This window comes from Rhinatrema bivittatum, chromosome 2 (genome assembly GCF_901001135.1).
Source record: "Rhinatrema bivittatum chromosome 2, aRhiBiv1.1, whole genome shotgun sequence".
Taxonomy (NCBI): Eukaryota; Metazoa; Chordata; class Amphibia; order Gymnophiona; family Rhinatrematidae; genus Rhinatrema; species Rhinatrema bivittatum.
Genome location: NC_042616.1, coordinates 453,635,205 through 453,660,368, shown reverse-complemented (window position 1 = coordinate 453,660,368; position 25,164 = coordinate 453,635,205).

The following is a 25,164-nucleotide window of genomic DNA, read 5'->3' as shown; positions in this document are numbered from 1 at the left end:
ATCACCTTTCCACCATTCAATACAGGAAATCATGCCCATCGGATATGATTAGTGATTAGCTTTCCAAGGAACTCATAAAACTAGATATATCCAATCCGGACTCAGCTTTATCCTCTTGGCATAAGATCACGGAAACAGTTGCAAACAAATTGTGCCCAATAGTCTCCAAAACAATTAATCCATCAAAAAAAGGTAATCAACCCTGGTTCACCTCTGAACTCAAACGGATGAAACAAGACCTACGTCACAAGGAAAACAGCGCAAAACCCCCAACGCATCTACCCTTTCAGCATACAAAGGAACTTTGCATCATTACAGAACCTCTATCCTAACTACAAAAAAGGAATACTATGCCAAAAACATTCACCACCTCCAATATGATGCCCAGGCTCTCTTCTCTTACGTTGCTCAAATCACTAAATCAACACCCCCCCCCCCCCCCCCCCCGTCTATACCAGACGAACAAGCACTATCCAAGGCTAATGATCTTGCCTCTTTTTTCCAACAGAAGATCTCGAATACGCTTGCCCTCCTCCCTTCTATTACTACACCTCTCACTTCAGGCATGAATCCTCACTCCCTCACGGGAGCCAACCTCAACAGCTTCGAATCAATCTCCCCCAAGGAGATTGAATCCCTCCTAAAAAAACAGAAACCATCTAGCCACCCAGCAGACAATATCCCGTCGAAACTCCTACTTCTCATCCCAAACACGATTTCCGGACCTCTGACAAACATTATAAACTGCCTTTTATCTCACGGGAAATACCCAGACAGTCTAAAAACCGCTTCCCTCAAACCCCTCCTTAAGAAACATAATTTAGACCCCAACGAATTAGTCAACTTCCGCCCTATCTCTAATCTCCCCTTCTTAGCCAAACTAACAGAGAAATTGGTAAACACCCAGCTTTCAGAGTATCTAGAAGACCACAACATCTTGTACCCTTCGCAATATGGCTTCCGAAAATCACGCAACACGGAAACCCTCCTCATCTCACTCACAGACCATATCATCATGGGATTAGACAAAGGCCACTCCTTTATACTAGTCCTGCTAGACATTTCGGCGGCGTTTGACACCGTCAACCACTCCATCCTCCTGGATCGCCTAACAGACATTGGTATCTCCGGATCAGCCCACAGCTGGTTCAAATCATTCCTTTGCAATAGAACCTTCAAAGTCAAAATCAATAATAAAGAATCACCCTTGACAAAGTCCCCACTTGGTGTACCACAAGGATCCTCCTTATCTCCGACCCTCTTCAACATCTACCTCCTCCCCCTCTGCCAATTGCTAACTGACCTTAACCTCATTCACTACCTTTACGCGGACGACGTACAGATTCTGATCCCTATAACAGAATCTATCTCAAAAGCTCTCACCCACTGGAATAGCTGCCTACTATCGATCACCAGCCTTCTCAATAGTTTAAACCTTGTACTCAATGCCTCGAAGACAGAGCTCCTCCTCATCTCTTCAAACCAAGATAACGTCCCCCCACCACCCCCCCACAACACCCATCTCACCCATATGCATGTAAGGGACCTCGGGGTAATTCTCGACAATCGACTAAACCTTAAGAAAATGGTCAACACCACAAACAAAGACTGCTTCTACAGACTCCAGGTCCTAAAACGACTCAAACCACTCCTATTTTTCTACGACTTCAGGACAGTTCTCCAATCCCTGCTGTTTACCAAAATCGACTACTGCAGCGCCCTCCTCCTAGGCCTCCCCAAATCTACCACCAAGCCACTGCAGATGATTCAGAACGTCGCAGCGAGATTGCTGACCAACACTAACCGTGGAGAACACATATCACCCATCCTCCGAAACCTACATTGGTTACCAGTTAACTTCAGAATCCTGCACAAATCAATCACCTTAATATACAAATCCATCCACAACCAACTTCAACTCGACCTCGAAATCCCCTTCAAACTCCATTCCTCCAACAGACCAACTAGAGAAATTCACAAAGGCACTCTGCAATTTCCTCCAACCAAAGCCACACGCCTCATTTCGACCAAAGACCGAGCTTTTTCGACAGCAGGTCCATCTATCTGGAATAACATGGCTTTTCCGCCAAGCCTTCTCAGATCCCCCAGATACACTCTAGTCGGTCCTCATTCTCTGCCTGAACGATGGACTCTGGTACTTCAAAGCACACGATGATTTAACCTGTTTTTTCTCTACTGTATTTTATTTATATGACTACCGCCGGCTTTAACCTCTCTTTCCAGCTGATTAAGCCTCCAAGTTCTTACCCCTTGTTTGAATGTAACTTTGCCTCTTCCACATCATTTGCTTATTTATTCTAGTTGTCACTCCAGTTTTTACCCTGTTCGATGTAAACCGATCTGATATGGTTTTTATCATGAAGGTCGGTATAGAAAAAGTGTTAAATAAATAAATAAATTCCCCTGAATAGGCAGTAAATAGGAGCATATCTGAGTGACCTTCAACAATTTAGTAGCAGCCACCCAAGTTCTCCTACAGGATGCTATCGAAGGGGATTGGGTTAAAAAGGCCAGGAGAATAGTGGAGGGAGCCTGTAAAACATATTTCAAATCTAAGGGGGCCATCAGGGCCTGCTCCGTCACAACATTGACATAAGTGGATTGGCCTAACAGCCAGACTCGAATGACACAGAGGTTGCCGGCCATATTGTATAGGCTTAGGTCCGGGACTCTCAGCCCCCCCTCACCCCAACGCTCTTGAAGTCCAGCCAAGGGAATGTGAGGCTTACCACCTTTCCACAAGAAGGCACGCAATGTTTTATCCATGATCACCAGGTCTTTAAGTTTAAGAGTTAGGGGAATACTTTGAAGGACGTAAAGCCATTTTGGCAGCAGGACCATCTTGAACAAATCTACCTTACCAATCAAGGAGAGAGGCAGCCCCGGCTACGTCCGCAGCTTCACTGCCGAATATTTAACCAGGAGAAGTATATTAACTCTGTATAGGTTAGCTGGGGAATTCGGGAGAGTAACCCCTAAATAGCTAATGGACTCCATAGCCCACTTCAAAGGAAAAGTCTCCTGCCACCCCGTTCTGAGGGTATCAGGAAAAGCCAAGGACTCTGATTTGTCAGTATTAAGACAAAGCCCCACAAAAAGACCAAAATCCTGAATCAACTGTAAAAGGGGTGGAAGGGAGCGAGCAGGCTCCATTAAAAAAAATCAAAATATCATCGGCAAAGGCCGCATATTTGAACAGCTCGGACTGCAACTTGATCCCTCACACCATCAGGGTGTGCTGTATAGACAGAAGAAGGGGTTCAAGTTGTAGCAAAAATAAAAGAGGCGATAGACTGAGAATATCTTGGACTGTGCCTGATTGGCTACTATTAGGGCGGTGGGGTCACGATATAACAGCTGAATAGCATCATAAAAAAGACCATCAAACCCCATCACTTGTAAAATATGGAAGAGGTATTTCCACTCCACTCTGTCGAACGCTTTTTCCGTGTCAAAGCTAATCACTAGGTACTGAGTGCCCATTTGTTGGCTCATCGCCATAGCTGCTAATATCTTCCTAATGTTAGTCAGGGCATAACATTTTTTTAACAAACCCCACTTGCCCAGGGTGAATCAAAGAAGGCATCACCTCCACCAGCCGATCTGCCAAAATTTTGGCTAACAGCTTCTGGTCTGCATTAAGTAGGGAAATCGGCCTGTATGAGGCCAATGAGTGAGAGTCCTTCCCAGGTTTTGCAATTAGGGTGATATGCACGGTGTTAACGTGCGGTGGGAAAGTACCTAACTTTATTAACACAGAAAAGGTAAGCGCTAACTGTGGCCCCATTGGATCCACCAAGCCTTTATAAAATTCTGCGGTGAAACCATCGGGGCCAGGGGCTTTAAAACGCTTAGCCTTCTGAATGGCAAGCTGTACCTCCTCAACCCCCAGTGGGCGATTTAACCATTCTTTCTGTGCCAAGGAGAGACAGGGCAAGTCAAAATAAGCACAAAACTGACCATACGCCTCCTGGTTCCATCCCTCTGAAGTATATAAATCAGAATAAAATTGTTGAAAGTGTGATAAAATGGTCAGAGTATCCGTGACTGAACGACCATCAGGGGAATGAATGGCTGTAATATGTCGGGGGCAGTGAGCCGTTGTAATTAGATTAGTCATTAACCTCTCGGACTTATTACCAAACTGATGTAATCAGAATTGGTAGTACAAGAGGCTCTTTTTAGCCCGCTGATGAAGTAACATATTTAAGGCCCCCTGAAGGGTGAGGTAATGTCCACTGTCCGATGGGTGATTGGATCTTGCTAGGCATCTTTTGGCAGATTTCAGCTGATTACTTAAAGCCCATAGTCGCTGATCCAGGGTTTTACGCCTACGTGCCACATAGGAAATAATATCACCCGCAAGACCGCTTTAGTGGTAAACCAGAAGAAGACAGGATCCGCCACGTGTTCGCTATTTAATCGAGCATAATCTGTCCATTTGTCCAAAAGGTAGGCTTTAAATTGAGGATCATCCATCAGGTAGTATGGAAATCGCCAAATACGCTTGGGGGATTGAAATGAATAAAGTTGAAGGTCCACCCAAATTAGAGCATGATCAGATATAACAATTTCTCCTACACATGCATCATTAATGTTGGAGAATAGATGGCTACTAACTGAAAAATAATCTATACGGGACAAGGTGGCGTGTGCTCGGGAAATATGCATGAAGTCTCTCTCCATAGGGTGTAGGATGCGCCACACATCTACCAAGTGAAGTGAGCTCTCTAGCTGCAATAGACCCTTATTGCCCCCGACATCTCAGGGAGAGGTCTGGGATTTGTCCAGCTCCAGATCTCGAATGGCATTGAAATCCCCCCCCCCCCCATAATAACAAAGTCATCGATATAGGGAAGGAGTAAGCATTGAAGTTCTCTATAATAACCAGGACAGTAATTATTGGGAGCACAAACATTACATAAGACAATAGTGCGGTCATACACCTGTGTTACCAAGATAATATATCACCCCTGGGAGTCTTTAATTTCTTTTTGAACTTTAAAGGGCAACTGCTTATTGAATAAAATTGCCACCCCTGCAGATTTGGTAGAGGCAAGGCAAAGTAGACATCTCCCACCCATCCTCTACACAACCTCCCATGCTCCACATCTGTAAGGTGGGTCCCCTGCAGAAATGCTATATCAACATGTTGGGTTTTTTTTTTTAAGTGATTAAGAATTTTGGACCTCTTAATAGGCGAGTTAATGCCACACACATTCCAGGATATTATACGGGTACCTTGGCTAGGAACTCTGCAAATTACAAAAATGTAATAGAACCATGAGATAATATTCAGCAAGGCAGGAACCCTCCCAGCTTAGGCCCCCACGTACCAGAAAAGCACAGGTCCCAAAATGGTACATATTTAAAGTTACTCCACACCCAGCCACACACAGTATAGTACATAGAAAAAAAAATGGAGCATCCCCAAATGCCCTTTCCCCCTCACCCCTCCCATCCCAACTCTGCATCCCCATGCCCACTTCCCCCTTCTCCCTCCCCCGCTTCCAAGACAACAAAAAGGAAGCCACTTCTATGCAAACAGCCCCTCTCCCCCAATCCAGTCCCACCCACCACAATTGAACCAGCCAACAGAAAATGAGGAGCGCTCTATAACTCGTGCTTGTGAGAGCATAACCATTACCAATACTTAGACACCGACCATAACATTATTTATTTATTTATTTTTATTTATTTAAGTTTTTTTATATACCAACATTCAAGACGATAGTCCCATCATGCAGGTTCACAAGAAACAGGGGTGCAATTAAAATAAACTTTACAATTTGAACAATAGTGCAGAAAAGCAGTTACATGTAACAGGGAAACAATAACTTGGAGTAAGAAGGAAAATGAAGATCAGATAATTATATATATATATAATAACATTATAAGGGGTGGCTATTAATGCTATTACTAGCGAAGTATGTTGATTGAAGGGAGTTAAGTAATGTTGGAGTTAGGAAAGGCCTGCGTGAACAGCCACGTCTTGAGTCTTTTCTTGAATGTTGAGATGCTGAGATGTTGAGATGTTATAGATGCTGAGATGTTGAGATGTTATAGATAGCCGTATCAATAACCAGGCAAACCAGATGAGAGCATAACCCCTCCTCTCCACTAAGGATGCTCATCAAACCATGCAACTTCTCCAACAGTTCATGGGTACAGCGGAGTACGACAAAATTGCAGCGAGGAAGTCCGCATCTCTCCCCCAGCCAGAAAGTAAACACGTCAGCTCTCAACTCCAAAGGATAGGACATGCCAGTCTCCGAAGGCCACCTAACCCTTATCTGTGTCCCCTACTGTCGGACTCTTTGGGCCTGGGAGGGATTGAGAGCGCAGGAAGCTGTGCACATCCTCTATCTCCATGAACCAGTGGACCCCCGCAGATGTTGCTATGCGAAGCCTGGCAGAATAAACCAGGGTGGCCCGAAGGCCGCCTGCGATCAATTTAGAACCAAGAGGGGCTAGGAGACATTGCTACACTGCCAGATTGGCCGAGAAATCCTGGAAAACCAGGATTTTATGGTTCTCATATTGCGGGGATTTACCAGCTCTAGTTGCCCGCAGAATTTCACTTTTGTGGGCAAAATTAAGTATTTTTGCAATGACCTCTCGGGGTCTGATGTCAGTCCCTCTTTTGGGCCCTAGGTGATGCACTCGTTCGACAAGCAGCGGGCCATGTGTGCCTGTAATTGCCAGTTCTGTGCTGAGCCAGCCCTCCAAGAAAGTTGCCAAACCTCCCTCTTCTAGTGACTCAGGGAGCCCCAGAAAACACAGGTTGGACCTTCTGGAACGGTTTTCAGGTCCTCCAGTCTCTCCTCATGTTTAGCAAGTGTGACTTTAAGAGGAGTGAGGTCGGACTCAGAAGCGCGGCAGCCATCTTGAAAGTCCGACATACGCTGCTCTATCTCGGAGAATCGAGCTTTGTAGCCTGCAAACGCCGCGGTAAGCTCAGAAGGTTTATGTGAAATATTTTTAAACTCCGGGCCTAGAGTCTCAGATATCGCCTCCTTAATCTCTGAAAGCGCCATGGCAGGAGCCGGGGCAGGCGGGCCCAGCGCCATGTTGGAAGGCGTCTCCGTGATTCGGGGTTGTTCCTTCTCTTTCTCCTTTTTAGCGAGACGGGAGGTCATCGCCGTTACCGACCTGTGCTCTGATGTTAGCGCAGGCAGTCTGTCAGCTTTAAGGTCCAAAACGCTGATTTTAGGTACGTGGATGGGGCTGGATCGCCGAGACCGAGCGCTGCGAGGGGAAATCACGTCTTCCCCCGGGACTGCATCACGTGACCTCTCGCTAGTGTTTTTAAATACAAGCTCTGCCCAACACCAATATGTGATAAATGTTCAGAAACGTCTAACAACTATCTTCATAGCTTTTGGACATGTGTATCAATACATCAATTCTGAGAGGCAATAGCACAGAAATGTTCTACTATTCTACATATCCCTCTCCCCTTAGATTTACATTTTTGGTTGTTTGGGCGCTACGTATCTAACACCCACACCACCCCCATGTATTCACGATTCCTTTTGGATAGAGCCAGCCTCACTGCAAAACAAACAATCTTAGTAAGTTGGATCGGTTCTTCTCCTCCCGCTCTAAAAATATGGGAAACCAAGATGATTAAATTGCTTACCATGGAGGTCCTATCGGACAAATCATCCTCCTACAAAACACAGGAGACTGTACGGCCTTTATGTCAGCCTTTTCTGAACTCCCTACCACCTGAGACCCAAGCTATTATTACTCAGTTTTAATTCCACGTGAAGGACTTTCACATTTCTGGATACAAAGCGTTACTATTTCATTTCCCTACCCGCAATTTGCTTACTTGCTAATTGCTCTCTTTTCTATCTATATTATTGCTCTTGCACGCCACAAATACTTAGACCTTAAGTACCTTTTTTTTCTTCTGTGTATATTTCTCAGCTTATGATTCAACTGCGCCCAGAGTATAAGGGAGGGGGGTTAGCTGAATAGAGTTATGCTATTCACCAGAAGCTGTAGGTTTAAATTCCTATTTCATTGTTCATTGTTTTGTACTGTATTTGTTCATTGCTGAAAAAACTCAATACAAATGAAAATACAAAAAAAATTATATATTTTTTGAACTATATTTGATCTCTTCATGTAATGTATGCTTGAATATTGGAGTCTTCCTATTTACCTTCGTGTGGTAATGTACTTTAATTGATTTGAAACATTTATCATCTTGGCCTTGCCTGTTTCCCTGATGCATGATTATTTCCGTTACTGAGCTTATATCCAGTATTTGAGTGTTGCATGTCCCGGCTGCGGCAGGCCTGCGTCCGGCCCTACTCACCCCCAATGCCCGGGCCCCGGACCTGGCCCTTCCTCTTTGGCAGTGGTAGGCAGTCGCCTATGTGCTCGTGCTCCTGCCATATTCCCAGGTTCCTCCGGCAACTCCGCGGCCTCCTCTGGTCCCAGTCGGGTCTCCCCACGTGCGTCGAGGGGAGACACCACCACCACGTAGTTCTAGTCGCTCTGCCTTAGGCGTGCGCACGCCTTCCCCGACCTTAAAGGGGCTGCAGTGGGAAACCTTCCCGCAGCCCCGGATGATGACGTCTCCGGGCCCTGCTACTTAAGGCAGGCCCCGCCATCTGGTCTTTGCCTTGGCAACAGGTCTCCATGCTTCCTGTCGTGTGCTTAGTTGCTACTCCTTTGTGTTCCTGTTCCTGTGCTTGTTCTGTTCCAGTCCTACGTTCCTGTTCCAGTTTCCGAGTTCCAGTTCCAGTTTCCTGTTCCTGACCTTCGCTTGTTCCTGATTATCTTTTGGACGGATTCCTGGCTTTGACCCTCGCTTGTTCCTGACCACGCTTTGGACGGATTCTCTGGCTCTGACCCTTGCTTGCTTCTGACCTTGTCTCCAGCCGCCTGCCCTGACTCCAGCTTGAACCTGACTTTGCCTCCAGCTGACTACTTGGACTTGGCCTTTCTTAGACTCTTGCCTGCTTACAAGACCGGACTTAATCTGTTCCTGTTCTCTAGCCTGCTTCAGCCTGTCCGGGCTTCTGGATCCAGGCCCTGCCTTGAACTCAGCTTCTTCGGACCCTGTGTCTTCATTGCTTTCTGGCTTCCTGCCTTGAATATCCTTCACGGGATCAACCACGCAGAGGCCCGCCTAAGACCATCTGGCCCCGCTATCCAAGGGCTCAACCTGCAGGGAACGAGGGCTGGTATTGGCGAAGCTCCAGTCGGCCTCTGCTTCCCATTCTGCTCCGCCTCCCAACAGTGGGGACCCGTGGGGGCATCTCCATGGGTAGCGTCAATTCCACCTTGGGCTAAGGGTCCACCTCCGCAAGATTGAGATTTTTTTTTAATTCGTAATATATATTGATGCCATACTGCAATACATAGCCATATCAATGTCTAACAATCATAGCAAAAAGAAGGGAAAATAGCCCAATATCAATGGAGCATACAATATGCCAAGCACAATATTGTATCACATTTTATAATAATCCAAAGTAACCATATGTAACAAGCACTAAGACAGCCCAGACACACACTCACTCACCCCATTAGCAGACATAATAGATTTATAGAAGCTAAGTTTGCAAAAATACAGAATATTGCAGTTCCTCTAGTCTCTTACACAAACTAGCTTGTAAGAGATGAAAGAAAAATTCCAAACTTTTGATTCCTTTATGGATATAAAAATAACATCATGTCTCTCAGATTGCATCCAATCTACCATGTGTTGATGCCATAAATGAAGAGGAGAAACCTCTTGAAGCCAATATAACAGAACACAATTTTTAGCCAAAAGTATGATTACCTGTACAGATATTTTCTATCCAGTAGATAACCCCTTCCAAGAAATTAAATAACCTAGAATGTAAAACCAAATTATGCACCAGAGAGCCCCTCTCACTCTGGCATTTAATACACGTATTAGAATCTAGTATGCCCATCCTAAAGGCCTTAACTCTATCAATATAAGAATGATGCAATATCTTATATTGTATTGAATCATCTGGAACTTCACATCAATTGACATTTACTGATGTTAAAGAAAGCAATGAGGAACACCCTGAGAAGTAATATCTAGGCCCATAGTCTTACTCCAATAGACAGATAAATTAGTAAGCAGCTGGCCGAAGTTTATACTAATGTGACAATTTATTGCCCCCTCCTCCGTCTGATTCTCAGCTCATCCTCAAGACTAGCAGGCTTGAGCAAGGCTGGATACAGAGACTTTAAGGGCCAAATATAATGGTGAGTCCGCAAGTATGCATAATGATGGTAACTTTTAAACAGGTGCACGGGCGCACATGTACGTGCATTCATTGGTCCACACTCAGGGATGTGGCCATTTTATAACATACGTGCGAAAATGCGTGCATGTTATAAAATAGTCTGACCGTGTGCAATTTTAAGTGGACATGTGTCTATGTATGCAAATGCTGCTTCTATCATGTAAGTGGAGTGATTTTAATAGACATGTGCACCAACATCATTACCAATTTTCCTAGTTCATTCCCAGTTTGCCTAGGTAAGGGATAGAACTTCCAAACCACCCTAGTTTAATAGCCTCCCTTCTCTCCTCTTAGCCCCAAACCTTAAACCCCATCGATCTATTTATCTTTATATTATTACTTGCATGTCTTCCATAGCAGAAGTAAAGTTACGCGGCAGGGCACCTTGGCATGTGCCTGTGTGCAAATGTATTTACATAATAATTTGAAGTTGAAATCCAGAAATGCCCATGCCCCACCCAGACCATGCCCATTCCCGCCCCTTTTTGGAACTTTTCATTTGTGGGCACAGCGGGAGAAATGTGCGTACTTGGGCAGCTTTTAAAATCCGCTTGGCGCGCGCTGGCCCATATTCTCGTATCTTCCGGTTATGGTGCACATCAGCCTTTCAAAATTCACCTGAATGTGCTTAGCAGGTAAACCAACATTTTCCTATAATTGATCAGACAAATATTTGGTATCTCAGCATTTGCAACAGAGATCAGCAACATTCCTCAAGCCATTATCCCACCATTGAGAGAAGGTTATTTACTCTTTCGGATAGTAGAAAGACTAGGGGACACTCCATGAAGTTAGCATGGGGCACATTTAAAACTAATCGGAGAAAGTTCTTTTTTACTCAACGCACAATTAAACTCTGGAATTTGTTGTCAGAGGATGTGGTTAGTGCAGTTAGTGTAGCTGTGTTTAAAAAGGATTGGATAAGTTCTTGGAGAAGTCCATTACCTGCTATTTAGTTCACTTAGAGAATAGTCACTGCCATTAGCAATGGTAACATGGAATAGACTTAGCTTTTGGGTACTTGCCAGGTTCTTGTGGCCTGGTTTTGGCCACTGTTGGAAAAAGGATGCTGGGCTTGATGGACCCTTGGTCTGACCCAGTATGGCATTTTCTTATGTTCTTATGTTCTTACTTCCAAGCCCGGGGTAAATTCACTACTCCCAACAAAGGGCAAAAATTTCAGTATGGTAGGTGAAGCCCCCCACTATTTACAAACATATCTCCAGGCCTGCAGGAAAAAATAAAGGAAAGGTAAACCTACAGCAGAGCAGCATTACCCATTTGGATAGCATCCATTGAGGAATGAAGAGACAAGTAAGACGCTACCATACCAGCTATGCAATACTTATAATCTGCAGAAATACATTCCCAAAGAAAACATAATTGAGATGCTACATTCTAAAAACGAAAATCAGGAAGATTAAGCCGCTCAAAGGTTTTGGTACACATACGTTTAGAATAGCTCATTTTTGCACCCCCGTGATTGCCAAATGAAACTTACCAAGGCAGAACTCAACACAGCAACATCAGTATTTCACAACGAGCATGGTAGCATTGATAAACAGTAAAGCAATCATGGAGGGAGAATCATTTTAAATAATGCCCTCTTCCCCAATAAAAACAGTGGTAACTCTTTCCATGCATTCATCTGATCTTGAATTTTACATACAAGATGTGATACATTCAATTTATAAAGCTGATGTAGGTTAACAAGAACATATATACACAAATATTTAATGTGACCCTCAGCCTACCTGAGTGGAAAGGACCAGCCCAAGTCTTCTTATGTTTGGGTAAAGCCTTCAATTTATCATAATTGATTATGAGATCATGAAAAGTTCCAAACTTATCAAAAAGAGAAAATATAAGAGACACAGATTTATGTGGATCAGCAATAAAAAGAATCATATCATTAGCAAAAAGACTGATCTTATGTTCATGATTACCCAGCCAAAATCAATAAATAGTAGAAATACGCCTTAGCTTAGCTCCCAAGAGGCTCAGTTGTCAAAATATAAAGAAGGATACGAGGCAAGTGGACACCTCTATCTAGTTCCGCTCTGTAAAGCAAAGGGAAAGAAACTAGTATTCACAATCAGTCTAGCCTGGAGCTCATAGTGCACTGCATCTTCCTCACCTTCTGCACTCCATGTGGGGAATGTACAAACCCTGTCTGATCTTCAACAACTAGACTGGGAATAACAACTCAACCGCTGAGCTAAAATAGAAGCAAAATCTTTACATCTGCTTAATTAATGATATCAGGCGATAAGAAGTAGGATATCTAACACTTGATTATCACCCAGTAAAAAAATAAGCATAGATATTTAACATAGGATTAGTAATACAAGGCCTCGGTATCTTATAAAACTCCAACTCCAGACCATCTAGTCCAGGCGCCTTATCCAATTTAAGCCTTTTAATAGCCAAATCTAGCTCACCAAGAGAAATCAGAGCCGCTGACACCTCCTTCTGTTCCTCAATAACTCTTGGTAAATTAATATTCCTAAAAAAGCAATTATAAACCCCCCTCCAAAACATCATATGCAGAATATAAATGTGTATAATAATCAAAAAAATATTTTGTCATTTCAAGTATACCCAATTGCTCTTTCCAGGCATGATCATAAACAGAAGTAACATACTGCTTTGCCTTAGCAATCTTGACCATTCTAGCCAACAATATACTGCCTTTATTCCCATGTCGAAAAATCTAACTTCTAAAACCTTGTATTAACTGAAGGGTTCTAAATGCAAAAGCTGATTAAGATTTCTTCTTAAAGCTACAATCTGCTCCCTAGCCTCCTGCGACATAGATTGTGCATGCTGCTTTTTCAACTTACTCAGTTCTACATGGAGTCTCAAAATTTCTCTGTTTGGGGCCCTGTGTTTATTCGCAATATATGCTATTATCTCACTATGTAATACAGCCTTACCAGCTGCCCAAAACACACCTGCTGAAATGCCCAGAGTATCATTAAACAGCACATAATCTTCCCACTTCTGAGACAAATAATCCTTAAAATGCAGATCATAATATAATGAAGGGCTAAGAAGCCACTTAAAGGCCCTGCTTTGAGTCAATCCTAAGGATAAACAACGTGTAACTGTCGCATGATCTGAGAGAAGTGAGGTACCAATGTTTGCTTGCTGTACAGCATGAAAAGCAGCCATACATATCAACAAGTATTAAGTACTTGAGTAGCTATTATGTGGCTGAGAATAGAAGATAAAATCCAAATCATCAGGATGTAACACTCGCATTACATATAGTAACTGAAGCTTCTTTATAAGAAAAGAAATCCTCAAGTACTTAGCATATGTACCAATTGTGGTGGTTTTGCATCTTTGACTGGGTCAGCAATTACCTTAAAATCCCCTCCCACAATTAAACTAAGATCTAAAAATTGTCTCAACATGACAACCAACTGAGAAAAGAAAACATGATAATAAATATTGGGAGTATTAATTTTGCAAAATTCTTTTTTTTTTTATTAAAGAGACCCACTTACAACCAAAAAATACCCCTCAGGATCTCAAATGCATTTCTCTTCACAGAAGGGATGATCCTTATGAAAAAGAATAACAATACCTCTATACCTACTAGAAAATGATGAAACACACATTGGTGTGACTCCCTAGCAGTCTCTGTGAACTACAATGCCATTGTGAATGTCAATAAGAAGGAAAACTGTGGATCTCAACCGGTTTTCATACTCGGGTGCCGGTATAGCTCTGCAGGACTTGACAAAAATGGCTACCACTGCTGTTGATCTGCAAAAGGATGAGCACCCTGACTTGCATATTGTATTGATGAATCTGGGCGGAGCTATGGGCCTTTCCCACTCTGAAATGCTTCAGTACTTCCAGAATTTAAAATGGGAGATCTTCTCAAGGAGATATCACTGCTCTGGGGAAACAAGTAAATGATACTGAAGTACGGTTGGAAGCTCATACAGGCTCTATTTCTCAAATACAAAGCTCTTTGCTGGATGTGAGTTTATGGATAAACTGGAGGACTTAGAAAATCGTTTGCAGCGTGCTAATCTAAGATTTTGTGGTATGCCAGAGACAGATGTCTTTGGGGATGCTGCTGAAGCTATAAAGAAAATAAATAAATTTATCCTGAGGTCTGGGGAATCTCCTAATAGTGAGGTTGAGATTTTATTTGATCATGCTCATTGCTCTTTGGGAGACTCCAGAAGGAAAAATCTTCCTAGGGACATTAGAGTCTGCTATCATGATTTCTCTGTCAAGGAAGCTATGCTGGCTTGAGCTCGTCCTCTTGGATCCCTTAAGTGGGAGGGATATACTGTTGCACTTCCCGGCCGCGTCCGCACCGCAGCCAGGCCTGCTCACTTGGCTCGACCGTCCACCAGCTCCGTCCTGAGTCCCTGTGCTGTTCAGCTGCAGCTTCCACGGGCATCCCCGGCTCCTTCACGGCCTTCCTTGTTGCAGCTGTCCTCACGCCGGGGGTTGGCGTCCTTCTCGGCGTTGGCTCCGCCCCCTAGTGTGCACGCAGAGCTCTTCCCAAGTTAAAGGGCCAAGCACGGGAAAACCTCGGGCAGTTCCCGAGTCTGACGTCACTTGAGCAGGGTATTTAAACTACAGCTCAACCCCTAGCTCAATGCGTTGGCAATCGGGTCGTACACTCCGGTGTGTCTAGTTTGCCTTCCAGCGTTTCCTGTTCCAGTGTCTCCTGTTCCAGCGTCTCCTGTTCCTTCATCTCTCCATCCCTGGTAGTACCCTCTGGACTGATCTCATGGTAGTGACCATTGCTTGTTCCTGACTATTCTTGACCGCTGCCTAGAACCGACCTCTGCCTGGACACCAACTACTTACGGATTGACTACAGGTTCTGACCCCTGATTCGGCTGACCATTCTGAACTTCTACTCTGGCCTTGATCTTCGCTATCTATTCAGACTCTCTGTTCTGGCTTCCTGTGACTGCTAGACATTCTGGTTTGGACATTGACCGTGCACCCTTGTTAGTGGTGGCACTCCTCTGCACTTCCTCTCCAGGAGATCCTGCGAGGCCCACCTAAGACCAGGCGACCCAGGTAACCAAAGGCTCAACCTGAGGGAACCCCGAGTTGCTATTGGTGAAGCTCCAGCTAGCCTCTGTCTCCTCCTGTGCTCCGCCTCCTTGTGGCAGGCGCTCTCCGGGTCCGACCAGAGGGCTGTACCAATCCTGCACTGGGCCAAGGATCCACCTCCAGCGCAACAGGTTGCCAAGGCCATGGACTCGGCGGGTCTCCCACCATGCAGGCCATCCCTGGCCTAACTGCTCATGACCGAGAACAACAGCGAACCATTGAAGCATTAACTTCATCTGTCTCAACTCCAAGACGTTGTCATGGCCAATTTCGGGGGTTGGGCTCAAACCCCACCTCCACAGGCATCTCTGGCCCTTCCAACTCCACCTCATTTCAATGGGGATCCACGCCTGTGCCGAGGCTTCAGCAATCAATGCTTTATGCAATTTGCACTGCAGCCTGCATTGTTTCCAAGTGAGACCACCAAAATTACCTTCATCCTCTCACGCCTTGAAGGGAAGGCCCTGGCATGGGCTTCTCTGCTTTGGGAACGTTCAGATGATATTCTTCGTCATCTCTACCACTTCATGACTGTCTTCAAGCGGACCTTCAAAGACCCCTGTTGACAGGCGGTTGCGGGTCATCAGCTTCTTCACCTTCAACAAGGCTCGCATTCGCTCACCGAATTCATAGTGGAATTTAGGACACTAGCCACAGAACTGGGGAGGCAAGAGGACTGCCTTAGGGCAATCTATCTAGACGGCTTGACTCCTACACTCAAGGACAAGCTGGCTGCTCGCGAGATTCCCACATCTCTGGATGACCTGATTTCCCTGGTTGGCAAGATTGACCATCACCTACGTCAACGACACCAGGAGGTAAAGTTCTCCCGGCCACCAGCCTCACGTCCAGTCTGTGCTACCAGTCCCCAGTTGAAGGCCTTACCGGCACCTCCTCTATCATCAGAGGAGCAGATGCAGATTAATCGCGGACGCTTGTCTCCTGAGGAGCGTCTTCGTCGCAAGAAGTAAGGCCTTTGTCTATACTGTGGTGGTTACGGACACCTTCGACAATCCTGCCCAGTACATCCGAGAAACTGCAGAGCCTGAGCCCAGTGGGGGTCCCGAACTTGGGCGCCACTGTTACTGGCCCTCAATTGCTGTTTACGGTGTCCCTTTCTATGGGGTCACGCTCCTTTGCCACAACCGCGCTCGTGGATACTGGCGCAAGTGGTAACTTCATCCTGGACGATATCATCTCCTTACTCTAGATTCCTCTTCAGCCTCTGGAGGTGCCCCTCCGCATCACATCGCATCCATCCAGGGAGAACACCTTCCCGAACGCATCACTCATTGCACCGTGGCCTTCCACCTCTCTGTAGGAACTATTCATGAAGAGGAGATCTCCCTGTACGTTTTAAAGCGTTCTATGCAACCAATGATCCTAGGACTTCCTTGGCTCTAGGTCCACGGACCCCAATTCGACTGGCAATCCCTGCAGCTAATTCAGTGGGGATCCCAGTGCCAGAACCATTGTCTGCGACAGGTGACTCCAGCGGTCACCGTCCTGAAATCTACAACCCTCACCAGGTTACTGGATCCATACTCAGATTTTCAAGATGTATTCACCAAACAGAATGCAGATATCCTATCTCCACTCTGCAAATTCAATTGCCCCATTGAGCTCCTGCCAGGTGCCTCGCCTCCCAAGGGCAGAACCTATCCTCTCTCGCCACCAGAGACTCAAGCAATGTCTGGGTACATTAAGGAGAACCTGAATAAAGGTTTCATAAGACCCTCTGACTCTCCGGCAGGAACCGGATTCTTCTTCGTGAAAAAGAAAGATGGCAGTTTATGTTCTTGCATTGACTACCATGGGTTAAATGCCTTGACCCGCAAGGATCGTTATTCTCTGCCACTCATTAGCGAACTCTTTGATCACCTACAAGGAGCCCAGATCTTTACAAAGTTAGATCTCCAAGGGGCATACAATCTGGTGCGGATCCAGCCAGAAGATATCTGGAAGACTGCTTTCAATACTAGGGATGGCCACTACAAGTACGAATGAAATGCCTTTCGGACTTTGTAATGCCCCTGTGGTCTTTCAGGACCTGATAAATGAGATCTTTCATGACCTATTCTATTCATTTGTCGTGGTATGTCTAGATGATATACTGATCTTTTCCAAAGACCTGAAGTCCCACCATTCACATGTTCAGACAGCCCTCCAACATCTTAGAGACAATCATCTCTATGCAAAGTTAGAGAAGTGTATCTTCGAACAGACTTGTCTTCCCTTTCTGGGCTACATTATCTCCAATCGTGGTTTTACCATGGATCCTGAGAAACTCCAGGGAATTCAAGATTGGCCCCAGCCAGTAGGCCTCTGTGCCCTACAGAGATTCCTTGAATTTACGAACTATTACAGGAACTTCATCGCCAACTACTCCACACTCGCTGCTCCACTCACAGCCATGACTAGGAAAGGTAGTAACCTTCAAGTCTGGAGCCCCAAGGCTCAATCTGCTTTCCATGCCTTGAAAGAGGCCTTCTGCACCAGACCTTGTCTACGTCACCCAGATCCTAACCGCCTCTTTGTCATCAAACTAGACACCTCCGCCATTGGGGCAGGGGTGGTCATGAGCCAATATTCTCCCAAGGGGGCCCTAGTACCCTGCTCCTTCTACTCTCATAAGTTTTCGCCTGCAGAGCAGAACTACACCATTGGTGACCGAAAGCTCTTAGCCATGAAATTGGCTCTTCAAGAGTGGCATCCCTGGTTAGAAGGAGCCCAACATAAATACACGATCTTCACAGATCATAAAAACCTTGAACACCTGAAGGTTCGAAGAACAGCGCCCGTTGGGCGCTGTTATTCGAACGCTTTAACTTTGAGCTCCTCTACCGTCCTGCTGCAAAGAACACCCGAACGGATGCTCTCTCTCGCTCTCTTGAACCAGAAGATGCGCCTCAGACTCCCAAGCATATTATTGACCCAGCCTGTATAAACCTCGTGGTTACCCACACGGTGCCAGCTGGGAAAATGGTGGTCCCATGCTGTCTCCGAGAACGGATCTTCCACTGGGCCCATGACTCAAAGTTGGCTGGCCATCCCGGCCGAGCTCAGACCCATGAGATGTTGAGAAGACATTACTGGTGGTCCAGCATGGTCAAGGACTCCCGCAGTTATGTCGATTCCTGTCCTATCTGCGCACAGCAGAAGCCTCCCACAGGCCATCCTTGGGGACTCCTCCAGCCTCTTCCGGCTCCCACTGAACCCTGGTCAAGCATCTCTACTTACTTCATCGTCGATCTGCCCCCATCAAAGGGCAACATGGTCAGCTGAGTCATTATCGACTGCTTTTCAAAAATGGCCCACTTCATTCCACTCCAAAGTCTCCCTTCAGCTCCTGAATTGGCAAAACTCTTCCTACATCACATATTCCAACTACATGGCCTACCCATGGAGATCATTGGTTTGGAATATTTGAAACTGTGTTTGGGTCCTCATCTTTTTACTTGCTAGACTAAAGGAAGAGAAGACACAGAGGAGATAAGGACTGGACTTTTTTTTTTTATTATTGCTGGGGCTGGGGTAGGGGATTCCTTGCTCTCTTGATGGGAGTTTTTATTCCTCCATGGGTTAATCATCTAGACAACTTGCGCTATTCAGATCCTGTGCTAGTTGGTTGGGGGGTGGGATGGTCAGGGTGGGAAGGGGAGGGATGAGAGGGTAGGACATTGGTTCTTTTAATATGGAGGAGATTATGACATAAGAGATGGGCTATTTTGTGCCTTTGGCTTGCATGCTGTTAGAATGTTATTCAGAGCTTATATTGTGATAGATTACTATGTTAGGTTGTTGACTATGGCTACGTTTAGAGTGTTATCATTGAATGTTAAGGATTTAAATTCTCTGATAAAAAGGCATTTGTTATTCAAAGAAGCTAAATGATTAAAAGCTATAAGGTGAATTTTCAAAGGAGTTACACATGTAAATGTAACTACAATCAGCAATTTTCAAAAGCCATTTATGAGCGTAACTTGCACTCACACGTGTAAAACCCAATTTTAACATGTAAATGCTTTTTAAAATCAGGCCCTATGTAATTATAGTTCAGGAAACCCACTTCAAGAAACAGAATGAAAGTTTTTTAAAGGATAAAGTGTATTTTCTTGCCTTTTTTGCTTCTAATACACAGTGGAGGGGATTTTAATTTCACAAGAACTCCTGACTGATATTAAGGAGGTGAAGCATGATGCAGAAGGAAGATATCTCATACTTAAAATGAAACTCAAGGGGGTCACGTGAGTGGATGAGCTGAAGAGGATGCTTCGTCTTGAGCTCCAGGTGCCCCAATCCTAAAACTATCGTCAACCTGCAGATTAAGGAAGCTACTTCAGCAAAATATCCAAAGGTTCAAGAAAGCACATGTCTATTGTGCCATACATGCAAAAATCCTTCCTGGGAATCCCCGTTAAAGGATCAAAAAAGAAGAAAGAAAAACCTCACAGCCTGGAGGCAAAAATGGCTGCCCTACCGGTATCAGAGGAATCCATGAATATCAGCGATGGTATCTCAACCAAATTACACGAAGTTAAACAAGCTCTTACAGATTTGAATCCTCGTCTTGATCAGGCCAAAGGAAGGATATCGGTATTGGAGGACGACACAACAGCACAAGCAGTCAAAATGGCGACAATGGAACTCTCCCTCGCAGAACACCTAGAAAAGTTGGACGACCTAGAAAACAGATCTAGTGCTCTAACTTACAGTTTCTAGGTCTTCCAGAATCTATTGAGAATCGGAACCTTTGTTCCTTTCTGGAATTGTGGCTCCCGGATAGCCTGAATATACCGGAATTGCGCCAGACCATCACTATCGAGAGGGCACACAGGTTTGAACCCTGAAGGGAGTTGGAGACCAGACCACATATAGTTATCACAAAAGTCCTAAAATTTGCACATAAACAGACTATTATGCAAGCCTATCGCAAAAATCCGGACTTGAGCTACAACTCACAAAAAATAAAAAATTTTCTAAATTACTCTGCTCAAGTAACTGCCTTGTGAAAAAATTTCAAACCACTCTGCGACCAACTTTTCAAACAGCAGATTAAGTTTGCTCTGCTATTTCCAGCAAAATTAAAAATCTGGAGTGGAGGGAGCACCACAGTGTTTGACTCTGTTCAGGATGCACAACAATATATCGCCTCCATTAAAGACGGAGCTTCCGGCTAGTGACTTTACCATCTGCCTGCTTTTTTTAGCTTTCTGCTTTTGCTTATATATACAGAAGTGAGGAACACTCTTCTCCACAAACGAGCGTTTGAGCACCTTTTGACAGTGTGGGATCATTCTGGATTTTTGTTGTCGGGATGGCCCTCTGCTCTGACCTCTTAGGAGACGACCTATGTCTCTCTAGTTCCTTGAGCAACTGCCATTTTGTTTGTTATTTTATTATGCTGACAGCTAACCCATCATATGGGATCCGGGGAAGAGGAAGCCTCGTTATTCAAGAGGATATGGTGACTTTACTTTATTTTATTTTACTTCTTTATCTTCTAGTCAAGGCTCCTTTCGTGGCATTCTTTTGTTTTCTGTGGTCCTCTATTTTAGGAGGCTGCAAATATTACGTCTCTAAACAGTATGCTGCACACCTTGTTGGGATTTATATGCAGGTTACCGAATCTTTGGTAAGAAGGTTGGGAGTGGGGCACCCGCTCACGTCCAGTAATGCCGCACAAACCCCATGCAAATTGGGGATCCTTTTGGTTCAAGTGGGGGGGGGAAGGGGGGAGGGGGAGGGGCGGGCCTTTAAGATTTTATGTCAGGAAGCAATGTATTTTCATAAGTTCTGTCTTTGAATTTGTCAAGGGAGCACATACTAAACAGCAAATCACTGTTAACGTATACTCAAGGCGTGTGATTTCTATGCACCTACAGGGGGGCTGGATGATGAAATTTGGCTTAGCAAGAGCTATTGGTTCATCCTCCCATTTTGCGGGGCTAGCTGGGGGTCCCACATTAATTATATGTGATGTCCCACACTATTCATTGGCAACAACTCATGTAATGTTTAATTCAAAATGATATCACCCATATGATATCCTGGAACGTAAATGGACTGGGCTCACCAATAAAGAGAAAGAAGGTACTTCAACATTTACAGAATAGCAAAGCCAACATAGCTTGCATTCAGGAGACATTTGTCTGATTTAGAATCCAAAAAACTTCAACGGGGCTGGGTCACACTTGCTTTTTTATTCGACTGCAAACGGCAAAAAAGGAGGGGTTGCCATACTCATCCATAAAAACCTCCAGTTTCAACACCATAAAACATTTCAAGATAAAGAAGGTAGATTTTTATTAATCACAAGGATGCTCAAGGGTCATTCAGTTTCTATTTATTCATTATATGCCCCAAATAATTACTCTCACCCTTTTTTTCCAATACGTGTTAAACCAAATAGTTTTGAATGCTCAGGGAAAAGTTCTGATGGCTGGGGATTTTAATTATGTTTTAGCTCCATCAATAGACAAAAACCCCCCAGGACCTTGCCCTACCACTACTCAAAATAAAGGAGTTGCGTATCTGTGCAAGGAACACAATTTATTAGATCCTTGGCGGACACTCCATCCAGTAGAGAAAGACTTCACCCACATATCTCGAGCTCACTTATCGCTATCCCGAATAGACCATATCTTGATAAAGCAAATAGATTTACCATTGGTAATTAAAGCTGAAATTGGGCCCCAATCAATATCAGACCATTCTTTAATCTGGTTGGACTTACGCATAGGGCTAAGGGACCCTGGTGAACGTATATGGAGGTTCCCCAGCTACTTAAAAGATGATACTGATTTTCAATCCTATTTACAAGAAAGATGGAACACTTACACTTCCTTCAATGCACAACATGTAGATTCTCCTTTGCTGTTTTGGGAAACAGGGAAAGCAGTATTTAGAGGCGATATTATTGCCTATTGCACCAGATGTAATAAGCGGTTATATAAGAATATTTTAGACCTGGAAAACTGTCTCAAAGTCACCAAAAGAATTATGGTAAATCACCCTAGAAAGGAAAATAATATAGCATATTTTGCAATATTGCAAGAATTAAATTTGTGTCTACATCAAAGAGCACTTAAATCGTTACAGGCTTAAGAGTTAAATTTCTTTTGTTTTGGCAATAAGGCAGGGAAGCTCCTAAGCAACTTAGGGGGTTATTTTCTAACTCGTGTTATGGCTGTTTCGCCCCCTACCCCCCTTCCTAATGGGAAACCCCCTGAGTATCCCCCTGTGAGGGAGTGTACAGAAAACTCTCTCAGACTACCTTAAAGCACCGGGCACAGCTGTCTCACCAGGTCCTCCTTACGACTGAGACTCACAGGAAGTCCTGGGTGAAGGGAGGAACCTAGAAGGGTTAAGCAGGCCCCAGGGAAGAGAGAGAGTCCCACCATATGAGAAGACCTGCTATGTTTAAGGTTTGAGGCTGACATTGTTAAGATCTGCTATGCATAAATTTGGGTCTTGCCTGAAGTCAAGGTGAGCTGCCCCCAGGTGATTGTTATGCTTTGCACTATCCTTTGTGATCTGTGAGACACCTGAAGCCAAGGTGAGCTGCTTGGGTTGTTTGGTTTTGCTGTGCACTGCACTTTTGCTTGTTTTTACCGTAAATAAACGGCACTTAAGGAACAGCCAAACCTGCCTCTTTTCTCCCTCTGGCTGTCCCCAAGCCGCTACTGCTTGAGATGCCAAACTCCCATTGACCTTATACTCACCTCTGGAGAAGTATGTATTTTATGCACCCGCTGAATTACGTTTTTATCCAGTTTCATTTTTGCAAGAACCTTAAACATAAAGTTCCATTGATCCCGATCGAAAGCTTTTTCAGCATCAATGGCCAATAAGATGGTGGCTGAGATACTTCCTCTAATGCCCAGAAGAGGTGCAAGAATCTCCTAATATTACCTGTGGTTTGCCTACCATGTAGAAATCCAGATTGATCTGCATGTATCGGCTCACTCACTGGCTCCCTAACCTAGTCTTAGCCAGGAAATTAATATCTAAATTGAAGAGAGAAATTGGTCTGTAAGAGCCACCCAGAGAGCTACCTCAATCTTCTTTAGGTACGACAGTAGCTTCATAGAAGGCAGCAAAAAAACCCCCTCATCTGACAAGGAATTAAAAAGTGGAGGCAACAGCCGTGCACAGCTTTCCCCAAAATTGTTTTTATAAAACTTTGTTGAAAACCCATCCAGTCCTGGAAATTTGTTTTGCTTAAAGCTCTGGATAGCCTGTGAAGTTTCAAGCTCAGAGATTTCCTTATTTAATCTATTTTGCTCATCTAAATAGAACTCAGGAAAGGCAACCATATTCAAGTATTCGTCAATAAAATCATCAGAAAAGGAGAAGTCATTTTTTTTATAGAAGTCACAATAAAACTGGGCAACATGATCTCTAATCTTGGCAGTACACGTTAAGAAATTTCCACCCGAATCCCTAATGCGCAATATAGAATTCCTAAGTTAATTTTAAAGCCAAAAGCCTTCTTGCTTTAGTTCCATATTCAAAGTAAGATAGATTGAATAAGTTCAATTTGTATGAAATTTCCTCAGCAAAAAGTAGTTGTAGTTTATTCCTCTCCACCTCAAGTTGTCTTAATACTGATGGATCATTATTTTTTTTATGTAACGTTTCCAGAGAGGACATACAATTTTGTGCTCATATGCAGCCATCTTCCCTTTCTCTTTTCTTTTTTACTGCCCAAGCAATCAATTTCCCCATGAAGAACTCCTTTGAAACTATCTTATACCATCTGGGGGCTAATACTATCTTCATTATTAAATTAAAAATATTCCTGTATATCAGCTTCCAGAGCTTGACAAATTTCTTCATCATCTAATAAGCTATCATTCAACCTCCAAAACCATTTCCAGAAATCATGAGGCTTATAAAGACAGTCAAACCAAATAAGGGCATGGTCTAACCAAGTAATACTCAGAATTCTGTATTTTAGTACAGCCACATGTTGCGAGCGCGGCCTGTGGCTGGTGTTGAGAGCATGGAGGTGCTGTCGCTAGCTCATGTGAGAGCGTGAGTCCCTGAACCACGGCACGACTCAGAGAGGAGCCCCAAGGCACACCGTGGGAGGTGAGAGCATGCAAACATGGGTGGAACAGGAACAAAGCAGGAATAGAACTAAGGCAAGGAACTTCGGAACAGGAACAAGGCAGGATCAGCCCTCCTCTGGACCTACACGCACCAATCCAATGCAATGCTGGTCTCAGGAGTAGCTCTCCAGCCACTCGGTAGCCCTTCCGACCCGCCACTTGGGAACGACGAGCACATGAGGCCAGACGGAGGCTGAGGGCAGGAACAAGGAAAGATAGGAACATGGAAAACTCAGACAAAGACTCAGACAAGGACTTGGAACTTGGAAGACTCAGACGAGGACTTGGAACTTGGAAGGTACAGGTGGGCACTGTCCCTCAAGGTGCCCTACACAGCCCCCATGGGATGGTCATGGACCATCCTGTCCTACTGTGTGCCCTACACAACCTGGGAAGGCTGGTTGCGGATCACGTGGGAGTGGGACAAGCGCCGGAAGGGGATCCAACCAAACGAGGCTCCAATGACCGGAAACAGGAACCGGATCAATATGGATTTACCCTCGGGGTGGTCATCTGGAGGTCTCGAAAAGCTGGAAGACTCAGAACTTAGAAGGCTCAGAACTTGGAAGACTTCAGGAACATCAGGGCTTCAGGAAATGGAACAACAGAACCTCTGGAACATGGAACATCAGGACTTCTGAACA